The sequence below is a fragment of the Rhinoderma darwinii genome, chromosome 4 (assembly GCF_050947455.1).
Source record: "Rhinoderma darwinii isolate aRhiDar2 chromosome 4, aRhiDar2.hap1, whole genome shotgun sequence".
Classification (NCBI taxonomy): Eukaryota; Metazoa; Chordata; class Amphibia; order Anura; family Rhinodermatidae; genus Rhinoderma; species Rhinoderma darwinii.
The window spans coordinates 210985985-210998217 of NC_134690.1; the positions used below are offsets into that span (position 1 = coordinate 210985985).

Sequence of the window (12233 nt, forward strand, 5' to 3'; positions counted from 1 at the left end):
TAATAGAAAAGGGAATAGAGTAAAGCAAGTAAGCATAAAAATAATCCAGGAAAAATATAAGCAATTCCAGAAGTTACAGGTGTACTGGAGTAAAAACAACTGGTACAAAAGGAAATTGTTAGCAACTGTACCCAATCAGATTGTTGCTTTATTTTTCTAACCTGTACTAGAAAAATGGCAGCTAGTATCTGATTGGTTGCTATGAGCAAAACCACTGCTTTTCTCTGCAATAATTTTTTTATATTCGATTCACTGATGCATTACCTCAGAACATTTGTGATACACATGATACACTTCACAAAAGGATAGCAGAATATCCATATATGCTTAACTTTATATAGCTGGTTTTGAGCAGAACTCAATTAAAGGGTACCGAACTTTTCAGGTGACTTTTCAGAATAAGCTATCATTTGTGTGTACATGAGGAATTAACACTATTTCTGGCCATTATATGACTTGTATATGTCATTTTTTAAGCCGTTTTTTTAACCCTCTGTAGGCTCTCTTATTCTCAGTTTTCGCTGAGCTAGTGGATGGAGTCTAACTACTATCATATCTGCTCCTATATCTCTCTGTAGAACATCCTTAGAAGCAGAAGCAACATGGATGACATCATACAGCAGTACTAATCAGTGTAGCTGAGAATCTAGCTACACTGTCTGGGGTGACATATAATTCTTACCAGCAGTCTGTCTCCTCTCTGCTCCTGCTGCCCCCTCCCGTCTCTATTGACTTCTGTGGGCAGTAGCACCTGTGGCTGTCTCTCACTGCTCTTTCTTGTTACTATTTAATACGTACTCACAAAAGAATAATGAATGCATGTTGTTGTGGTCCCGTACATACATGGTGATTAAAAGGTCTCCATACATAGGGAATAATAGCCTTCCAAATTTTTGGGCTCCTGGATTGGTCCCTGTGGTCCTGGGAAATTGCTTCTGAGGTCGGTCCCCAAACCTCTACTATTCGATTTTTGCATGTGGGAAGGTCATAATGTACCAAGAAAAGATATGAAAAGGAGAAATGCATCCATATGTGCCTTCAAAGGATTGGCACACATGTAGAGCATGTTTATGAATAAAGGACAGAGTAAAACATGGACATTTTAAACTATACGTTGTATTAACCCATTAGGGAAGCTGCCAGTTTTTTTTTTGTATATGTTTCAATGCATTCTGGCAACCACAACTTTTAAATAAATTTTTTATTTATCCTGACAACGCAGTTAAGGGCTTTGGTTTTTTTTTCTTACATGACGAGTTGAATTTTTCCATTGTATTTCAAAGTACATATACTGTACGTTATGATTTATTATTATGCCATTTACTGTGCAGTATAGATAAAATATCACCATTATACCATGAGGCATTACGATTACGGAAATAACAAATATGCATTATTTTTATGTTTGATAAGTTTTTTTAATGAAAACTATTTTTCTTTTTGTACGGTTTTTCTCAAAAACTTTATTGAGCAATATTTATTTATTTTTGTCTTACTAGGGGAATTTCAAGTTTTAACCCCTTCTCTCTTTGGCCACTTTTGACATTCCTGACAGAGCCTCATTTTTCAAATCTGACAAGTTTCAATTTATGTGGTAATAACTTCGGAATGCTTTTATCTATCCTAGCGATTCTGAGATCATTTTCTCGTGACACATTGGACTTTATGTTACTGGCAAAATTTGCTCGATACATTCAGTATTTAATTGTGAAAAACACCAAAATTTTGCGAAAAATTGCAAAACTGTTCATTTTTCGAAATTTAAATGTATCTGCTTGTAAGACAAATAGTAATACTACACAAAATTGTTGCCAATTAACATCCCCCATATGTCTACTTTAGATTGGCATGGTTTTTTGAACATCCTTTTATTTTTCTAGGATGTTACAAGGCTTAGAACTTCAGTAGCAATTTCTCACATTTTCAAGAAAATTTCAAAAAGATATTTTTACAGGGGCCAGTTCAGTTGTGAAGTGACTTTGAGGGTCTTATATATTAGAAACCCCCAATAAGTCACCCCATTTTAAAAACTTCACTCCTCAAAGTATTCAAAACAGCATTTAGAAAGTTTCTTAACCCTTAAGAAGTTTCACAGGAATTATAGCAAAGTAGAGGTGAAATTGACAAATTTTTTATTTTTTTTTGCAGAAATTCATTTTTAATCCATTGTTTTTGTAATACAGAAAGTTTTACCAGAGAAATGCAACTCAATATTTATTGCCCTGATTCTGCAGTTTTAGGAAATATACCACATGTGGCCCTAGCGTGCTAATGGACTGAATCAAAGGAGCACCTAGTGGATTTTGGGGCCTTCTTTTTATTAGAATATTTTGGGCACCATGTCAAGTTTGAAGGACTCTTGTGGTGCCAAAACAGTGGAAATCCCCCAAAAGTGACCCATTTTGGGAAACTACACCCCTCAAGGAAATTATCTAAAGTTATAGGGAGCATTTTGACCCCACAGGTTTATTGCAGAAATTATTGAAAGTAGGCCATAAAAATTAAAATCTACATTTTTTTCAAAGAAAATGTTGGTTTGCGGAGGCCATGTCACATTTGCAAAGCCCCTGAGGGGACAAAACAGTGAAAACCCCCCACAAGTGACCCCATTTTGGAAACTACACCCATTGAGGAAATTATCTAGAGGTATAGTGAGCATTTTGACCGCACAGGTTTTTTGCAGAAATTGAAATTGGAATTAGGCCGTGAAAATGAAAATCTTTTCCATACATTATTGCACTGCGGATGGTGCAGAGTAAAATTCTAAATTTTTCCCCAGATATGCCATTTCAATGGCAAATATATAGTGCCCAGCTTGTGCCACTGGAGACACACCCCCGAAAAATTGTTAAAATGGTTCTCCCGGGTATGGCGATGCCATATATTTGGAAGTAAACTGCTGTTTGTGCACACTGTAGGGTTCAGAGGGGAGCGATCGCCATTTGGCTTTTGGAGTGTGGATTTTGCTTGGTAGTAGTTTTGTTTGGAGTATTACTGGTATTTCAATTTATAATGTGAGGGCATATGTAATGAGGGGCATAGTCAGATGGTATAATAATGGGGTAAAAAAAAATAATAATCCAAAGATATTTTGCTGTGAAGCAATCCTTTATGCACTGGTCAGTGTCGCACTAATAAATGGTGTCGATTCTTATCCCCCTTTTGGTCCACACTCCGCACCTTTGCAGTTTGGGGAATTTTGCTGGGAAAGTGTTGTCCTGGTATAATACGGGCACCCTCCCTTCCAGCCGATATGTTTGGGCCCTACCGTTCCTGGTTCCCTAATTTTAGGGCCTTGATAATTCACCTCTTGAAACAGAATTAATGTTCCCCTCGGCCCTGTACAGTTGCATATTTTTTCTTTCCTAGCTTATTGGAGCCTTAAATAGTCTTATTTTTTGATAGATGTAGTGGTATGAGGACAATATGATTCCGGCGATACTTCACTTATAGCACTTTTTACAATTTACAACTTTTTACACAATAAAATTACTTTTGTAAAAAGAATGTATTTTTTCTGTCGCCAAGTTGTGAGAACCTTAACGTTTTCATTTTTTAGTCGACAAATCTGTATGAGGGCTTGTTTTTTATCAGACGAGCTATATTTTTTATAGGTACCATTTTTGGATACATTCAACTTTTTGATCACTTTTTATTACAATATTTGTAGGGCAACATGACCAACAAACAGAAATCCTGGTATAGTTTTTTTAGGGTTTTTTTTTTACGCCGTTCACCGCGCGGAATAAATAACAATATTTTTATCGTTCAGGCCATTACGGTTACGGCGATACCAAATATGTATGGTTTACTTATTTTTTTCAATGATAAAGGACTTGATAAGGGAAAAGGGCGATTGTGTTTTATTTTATTGCATGAAACTTTTATTATGTTTTAAAACTTTTTTTTACACTTTTTATACTATTTTTTAAGTCCCACTAGGGGACTTGAAGGTCCAACTGTCTGAGTTTTTTTTTCTAATACATTGCACTACCTGTGTAGTGCAATGTATTAGATCTGTCAGTCATTCTCTGACAGCAAGTCGACTAGGCTTCGCCTCCTAGCAGGGCCTAATCGGCACCCGAAATGGCAGAGCAGGAGGCCATTGTTACGCCTCCTGTTGCCATAGCACCATTTGGCAGCCCTGATTGCATGGCAGGGCTGCCGATCTGCTAACAACCTCTAAGATGCAGTGGGGGGGCCCACGGCTGCCGGGTACTTTACGCTGCCATCATGGCTCCTCCAGGAGCGGAACCCCTGGCCAGAGTGTTGCCGACACTCTGGCCGGAGATTCCGCTCCTAGAGGGAGCCCATAATCTCCATGTCCATATATGGACAGTGACATCAGGGGTTTCTTCTGGACTGGAATCCCTAACCAGACCCTTACTGATGCTCTGAATGTTGATTCCGCTCCTGAAGAAGCCCCTGACCACACTATCCATATATGGGCAAAGACGTCAGGGGCTCCTCCAGGTGCCGAATCCCTGGCCAGAGTGTTTTCGACACTCTTGCCGGAGATTCCGCTCCTAAAGGGAGACCCTGTCTAGGAGCAGAATCCATATATGTCGACTGCCCTATTGGTTGCGTCAAGAACAACGGAACCCTGTCACAACAGTGACAAACGGAAACCTTTAGCAACCTTTCCGTCACCATGGAGATCAATGGGGAGGGAAACGGAAGCCGAGGTTTCTGTTTGCCACTCCGTTGCGGGGTTACCCGACAGAAACCTCCGACAGAACCCCTCAACAGAAGGGCAACGCTGATGTGTATACAGCCTAACACATATGGTAGGCTTAGACACAGGGCCCAAGAGCATGTGTTATACTGTTTGTTGGACCCTGTATCGAAGGTAGGCTTAGATACAGGGTCCAGCAGGCAGTAATCCTATACAGTATAAGATTACTGTCTGATGGGGCCTTGTATCTAAGCCTACCACATGGTAGGCTTAAAAGGGGTTGTCCAGTCCCTAAACATTGATGGACTAGCGTTGTGACGTCATGCGCTGCGCACAGCGATGTGACGTCAGGACCGCCGCTGCGCTCCGGAAGGAGAAATGTAAGTACTGTCAGTTACTATAGTAACGGGGCCCATGTAGTTTATTACATAGGTATTACCCAGTTACTATAGTAACTCTTCATTGATGTGCGGGGGGCCGCGGGCCCCCCTGCCTTTGGGGCCCAGTCGCAATTGCCACCGCTGTGACCCCTATAGTTCGCCACTGTGTGTGTGGCACTATCTACAGAGGGCACTGTAGCACTATCTACAGAGGGCACTGTGGCACTATCTACAGAGGGCACTGTGGCATTATCTACAGATTCAATATACTAGTCCTTCTCAATGGATTAGAATATCATCAAAAAGTTAATTTATTTCAGTAATTCAATTCAAAAAGTGAAACTTACATATTATATAGATTCATCACACACAGAGTTATCTATTTCCAGCATTTTTTTTTCTTTTAATGTTGATGATTATTGCTAACAGTTAATGAAAATCCAAAATTAAGTCTCTTAGAAAATTAGAATATTATATAAGCCCATTTTCAAAAAAGATTTTTAATACGGGAAATGTTGGCCCACTGAAAAGTATGTACAGTATATGCACTCAATACTTGGTCAGGGCTCCTTTTTCATGAATTACTGCATCAATGCGGCGTGGCATGGAGGAAATCAGTCTTTGGCACTGCTGAGGTGTTATCGAAGCCAAAAGTACCAATACCTGGTTTAATAACCACAGTATCACTGTGCTTGATTGGCCAGCAAACTCGCCCGACCTAAACCCCATAGAGAATCTATGGGGTATTGTCAAGAGGAAGATGAGAGACACCAGACCCAACAATGCAAAAGAGCTGAAGGCCACTATCCAAGCAACCTGGGCTTCCATATCTCCTCAGCAGTGCCACAGGCTGATCGCCTCCATGACACCCCGCATTGATGCAGTAATTCATGCAAAAGAAGCCTGACCAAGTATTGAGTGCATATACTGTACATACTTTTCAGTAGGCCAACATTTCGGTATTTAAAAATCATTTTTGAAATTGGGTGTAAAGGATCTGCCAGGCACAGCTTCTGTGTCAACGCCCATAGGTAATCAGTCTGCACCTGCTTCTATGTCTGTGAGACCGACTCCATCTTCCACCACTCAGGATGGCAGGCTTAGGAGTGGGAGAGCCTATCACAGCCTGGCCAGACGGAGCTAGCTCCCGCCCTCTGTCTATTTATACCTGCCTTTCCTGTTCCTCCTTGCTTGTGATTCTTCTCGTTTGGTTTCCTGGCCCTTCTGCAGCTTCTGAACTATTTGACCTTGCTTCATATTGACCCTGGCTTACTGACTACTCTCCTGCTCTGCGTTTGGTACCTTGTACACTCCTGGTTTGACTCGGCTTGTTCACTACTCTCCTGCTCTGCGTTTGGTACCTCGTACACTCCTGGTTTGACTCGGCTCGTTCACCACTCTTGTTGCTCACGGTTTTGCCGTGGGCAACTGCCCCATTTCCCTTAGCTTCTGTGTACCCTTGTCTGTTTGTCTGTCGTGCACTTATTGAGCGTAGGGACCGTCGCCCAGTTGTACCCCATCGCCTAGGGCGGGTCGTTGCAAGTAGGCAGGGACTGAGTGGCGGGTAGATTAGGGCTCACTTGTCTGTTTCCCTACCCCCATCATTACATAATCACAAGCCCATATACCTAGTCTACCCTGGTCCCTCACACTACTATGGACACCCTTGAGAACCTGGCTCAGCAAATGCAGGGTCTCTCCCTACAGGTCCAGGCCCTGGCTTAGAGGGTCAACCAGCCTGATGCTACCATGGTAGTGCCCCTCACCTCACCTCTTGAACCCCACCTCAAGTTGCCTGACCGGTTCTCAGGGGACCGGAAGACTTTTCTCTCCTTTCGGGAGAGTTGTAGGCTCTATTTTCGCTTAAAGCCCCACTCCTCAGGTTCTGAGAGCCAGCGGGTGGGTATAATTATGTCCCGGCTCCAGGAAGGGCCCCAAGAATGGGCCTTCTCCTTGGCTCCTGATGCCCCTGAACTTTCCTCCGTTGATCTTTTCTTTTCTGCTCTCGGACTCATTTATGACGAAACTGACAGGACTGCCTTTGCCGAGAGTCAGCTGGTGACCTTACGTCAGGGTAAGAGACCTGTTGAGGAGTATTTCTCTGACTTTAGGAAGTGGTGCGTAGCTTCTCGGTGGAATGACCCTGCCTTAAGGTGCCAGTTTAGGTTGGGTTTGTCGAGCGCCCTGAAAGACCTGCTAGTTAGCTATCCCTCTTTTGACTCCCTAGACCAGGTTATGGCTTTTGCGGTACGTCTTGACCGACGTCTCAGGGAACGACAACTTGAACGTTTTTGTGTTTTCCCCTCTGACTCCCCCATGATGCCTCCCGAGGTTCCGTTGCTTCGCTCTTCCACGGAAGACTCGGAGGTACCTATGCAACTCGGGGCCTCCGTGTCCCCCCGACAACGTAGAGAGTTCCGCAGGAAGAATGGTCTCTGCTTCTATTGTGGGGATGACAAGCATCAAGTGAACACCTGTAGTAGGCGTAAGAATAAGCAGCCGGAAAACTTCCGCGCCTAAGTGATCATCGGGGAGGTCACTTGGGCGCACAGGTATTTCCCGTAAATATGAAACGTAATAAAATCTTGCTTCCCTTTCAGGTCTCTTTTGGTGGTAGGTCTGCTACCGGCAGTGCCTTCGTGGATTCAGGGTCTTCTGCTAATATCATGTCTGTGGAATTTGCTATGTCTCTAGCTATGCCTTTGATTGATTTGCCTAAACCTGTCCCGGTAGTGGGTATCGACTCCACTCCTCTTGCTAATGGTTATTTTACACAGCATACCCCTGTTTTTGAACTCCTTGTTGGCTCCATGCATTTGGAGCAGTGCTCTGTACTGTTGATGCAGGGATTATCGTCCGATTTGGTTTTAGGCCTTCCCTGGTTGCAGTTGCATAATCCCACGTTTGACTGGAATACTGGGGATCTTACCAAATGGGGTAATGAATGCTTGACGTCATGTTTTTCTGTTAATTCTATTTCTCCCCCATAGGAGGTGAACACACTACCTGAGTTTGTTCAGGACTTCGCTGATGTTTTCTCTAAGGAGGCCTCCGAAGTGTTACCTCCTCATAGAGAATACGATTGCGCTATCGATTTGGTACCAGGAGCTAAGCTCCCTAAGGGTAGGATATTTAATCTCTCTTGTCCCGAACGTGAAGCCATGAGAGAGTATATCCAGGAATGCTTGGCCAAGGGTTACATTCGCCCCTCTACTTCTCCGTTATGTGCTGGCTTCTTCTTCGTAGGGAAGAAGGATGTGGTCTTAGGCCATGCATTGACTACCGTAACTTGAATAAGGTCACTGTAAGGAACCAGTATCCCCTTCCTTTGATTCCTGATCTCTTTAATCAGGTTCAGGGGGCCCAATGGTTCTCTAAGTTTGATCTACGGGGCGCGTATAACCTTATCCGTATCAAAGAGGGGAATGAGTGGAAGACTGCGTTTAACACGCCCGAAGGTCATTTCGAATACCTCGTCATGCCCTTTGGGTTGTGTAATGCTCCCGCGGTCTTCCAGAATTTCATAAATGAGATTTTAAGAGATTACCTGGGGGTATTTCTTGTAGTGTACCTTGATGACATACTTGTGTTTTCCAAGGACTGGTTCTCCCACATTGAGCATGTCAGGAAGGTGCTCCAGGTCCTTCGGGAAAACAAACTGTTTGCGAAGACCAAAAAATGTGTGTTTGGGGTGCAGGAGATACCATTTTTGGGTCAAATCCTCACTCCTCATGAATTCCGCATGGACCCCGCCAAGGTCCAGGCTGTGGCGGAATGGGTCCAACCTGCCTCCCTAAAGGCGTTACAGTGCTTCTTGGGGTTCGCTAATTATTACAGGAGATTTATTGCTAACTTCTCGGTCATTGCTAAGCCTCTTACGGACCTCACTCGCAAAGGTGCTGATCTCCTCCACTGGCCTCCTGAGGCTGTCCAGGCTTTTGAGGTCCTTAAGAAGTGCTTTATCTCGGCCCCGGTGCTGGTTCAGCCCAACGAAATGGAGCCATTTATCGTGGAGGTTGACGCGTCCGAGGTGGGAGTGGGGGCTGTCTTGTCCCAGGGTACCAGGTCCCTCGCCCATCTCCGTCCCTGTGCCTACTTCTCCAGGAAGTTTTCGCCCACTGAGAGTAACTATGATATTGGCAACCGCAAACTCTTAGCCACTAAATGGGCATTTGAAGAGTGGCGCCACTTCCTGGAGGGGGCTAGGCACCAGGTAACGGTCCTTACCGACCACAAGAATCTGGTTTTCCTAGAATCTGCCCGGAGGCTAAACCCGAGACAAGCTCGATGGGCGTTATTTTTTACCAGATTCAACTTTTTGGTTACCTATAGGGCTGGGTCTAAAAATATTAAGGCTGATGCACTGTCGCGTAGCTTCATGGCCAGCCCTCCTTCGGAGGAAGATCCTGCTTGTATTTTGCCTCCAGGTATAATCATTTCCTCTATTGATTCTGATTTAGTCTCTGAAATTGCGGCTGATCAAGGTTCAGCTCCCGGGAACCTTCCTGAGAACAAGCTGTTTGTTCCCCTGCAATTCCGGCTAAGGGTACTTAGGGAAAATCATGACTCCGCACTATCTGGTCATCCAGGCATCCTGGGTACCAAGCACCTCTTTGCCAGAAACTATTGGTGGCCTGGGTTGCCTAAAGACGTTAAGGCCTACGTCGCCGCTTGTGAGGTTTGTGCTAGGTCCAAGACTCCCAGGTCCCGACCAGCGGGCTTACTACGTTCTTTGCCCATTCCCCAGAGACCTTGGACCCATATCTCTATGGATTTTGTCACCGATTTGCCTCCATCTCAAGGCAAGTCGGTGGTGTGGGTTGTAGTAGACCGCTTCAGTAAGATGTGCCACTTTGTGCCCCACAAGAAACTACCCAATGCTAAGACGTTAGCTACCTTGTTTGTCAAACACATCCTGCGTTTCCATGGGGTCCCTGTCAATATTGTTTCTGACAGAGGGGTACAATTTGTTTCATTCTTTTGGAGAGCCTTCTGTAAAAAGTTGGAGATTGATTTGTCCTTCTCCTCTGCCTTCCATCCTGAAACTAATGGCCAAACTGAGAGGACTAATCAGTCTCTAGAACAATATTTAAGGTGTTTTATCTCTGACTGTCAATATGATTGGGTCTCATTCATTCCCCTCGCCGAATTTTCCCTTAATAACCGGGTCAGTAACTCGTCAGGGGTCTCCCCCTTTTTCTGTAATTTTGGGTTTAATCCACGGTTCTCCTCCGTTCCAACAATCCCGAGGTAGAGGTCGTTCATCGGGAACTGTGCACAGTCTGGGCCCAGGTTCAGAAGAACCTAGAGGCTTCCCAGAGCATACAAAAAACTCAGGCAGATAGAAGACGTTCTGCTAACCCCTTGTTTATGGTCGGGGATCTGGTGTGGCTATCGTCTAAGAACTTGCGCCTTAAAGTCCCGTCCAAGAAGTTTGCTCCCCGGTTTATTGGGCCGTACAAGGTCATTGAAGTCCTCAATCCTGTTTCCTTCCGACTGGAGTTGCCCCGATCTTTTCGAGTGCACGACGTGTTTCATGCCTCCCTCCTTAAACGCTGCTCCCCGTCCTTGGCTCCCTCGAGGAAACCTCCTGTCCCCGTTCTCACCCCTGAGGGGGTGGAATTCGAGGTGGCCAAGATTGTGGACAGCAAGATGGTCCAAGGCTCCCTCCAGTACCTGGTCCATTGGAGAGGATACGGGCCTGAGGAGAGGACTTGGGTACCCGCCCGCGATGTTCACGCTGGGGTATTGGTCAGGAGGTTCCACCTTCGTTTCCCCAATAAACCAGGTCCACCTAGAAAGGGTCCGGTGGCCCCTCATAAAGGGGGGGGTACTGTAAAGGATCTGCCAGGCACAGATTCTGTGTCAACGCCCATAGGTAATCAGTCTGCACCTGCTTCTATGTCTGTGAGACTGATTCCATCTTCCACAACTCAGGATGGCAGGCTTAGGAGTGGGAGAGCCTATCACAGCCTGGCCAGACGGAGCTAGCTCCCGCCCTCTGTCTATTTATACCTGCCTTTCCTGTTCCTCCTTGCTTGTGATTCTTCTCGTTTGGTTTCCTGGCCCTTCTGCAGCTTCTGAACTATTTGACCTTGCTTCATATTGACCCTGGCTTACTGACTACTCTCCTGCTCTGCGTTTGGTACCTCGTACACTCCTGGTTTGACTCGGCTTGTTCACTACTCTCCTTCTCTGCGTTTGGTACCTCGTACACTCCTGGTTTGACTTGGCTCGTTCACCACTCTTGTTGCTCACGGTTTTGCCGTGGGCAACTGCCCCATTTCCCTTTGCTTCTGTGTACACTTGTCTGTTTGTCTGTCGTGCACTTATTGAGCGTAGGGACCGTCGCCCAGTTGTACCCCATCGCCTAGGGCGGGTCGTTGCAAGTAGGCAGGGACTGAGTGGCGGGTAGATTAGGGCTCACTTGTCTGTTTCCCTACCCCCATCATTACATTTGGCTTATATAATATTCTAATTTTCTGAGACACTAAATTTTGGATTTTCACTAACTGTTACCCATAATCATCAACATTAAAAGAGAATAATTTGCTGGAAATAGATCACTCTGTGTGTGTAATGAATCTATATAATATATGAGTGTCACTTTTTGAATTAAATGACTGAAATAAATTAACTTTTTGATGATATTCTAATTCATTGAGAAGGACTAGTATATATGGGGCACAAACTGGGGGCCTAACTTCTATATAGGGGCATAAACAGGTCCCAACTTCTATATGGGGGGGCACAAACTGGGGGCCTAACTTCTATATGGGGCATAAATAGGGCCTAACTTCTACATGGATGGGGGCACAAACTGCCATGTCCTGCCATTTTACCGCCGCCGTGAGTTTTCCTGCAAAGGGGCTTGCTAAGTCTGTATCACCCAAGGGCCAACATAAACCTAAAGTCGGCCCTGCTTCTAACTATTCAGTCCAGGGGTTTCAGCCACACCTATTACAAACAGATGCAATCTACACAGACAAACATTGCTATGTATGTAGTATGGGTCGTATTAAAGAGCTCAGTAACTTTAAAAGTTGCATAGGATACCACCTTTGCTATAAAAATCGCCTATCCTCTGCTGCACTACTCACTTCAGAGTTACAAACTGCCTATGGATGTGACATCAGCACAAGAACTGTGCATCAGGAGCTTCATGACAAAGACAAGTT

General features: G+C 44.7%; 1 protein-coding gene across 1 annotated transcript in view; it reads right to left on the reverse strand.

Annotated features, from left to right (window-relative positions):
* RRAGD (Ras related GTP binding D) overlaps positions 1–12233 on the reverse strand; it is an 85205-nt gene that overhangs the window by 25303 nt on the left and 47669 nt on the right. The gene's annotated exons all lie outside the window — the stretch shown is intronic.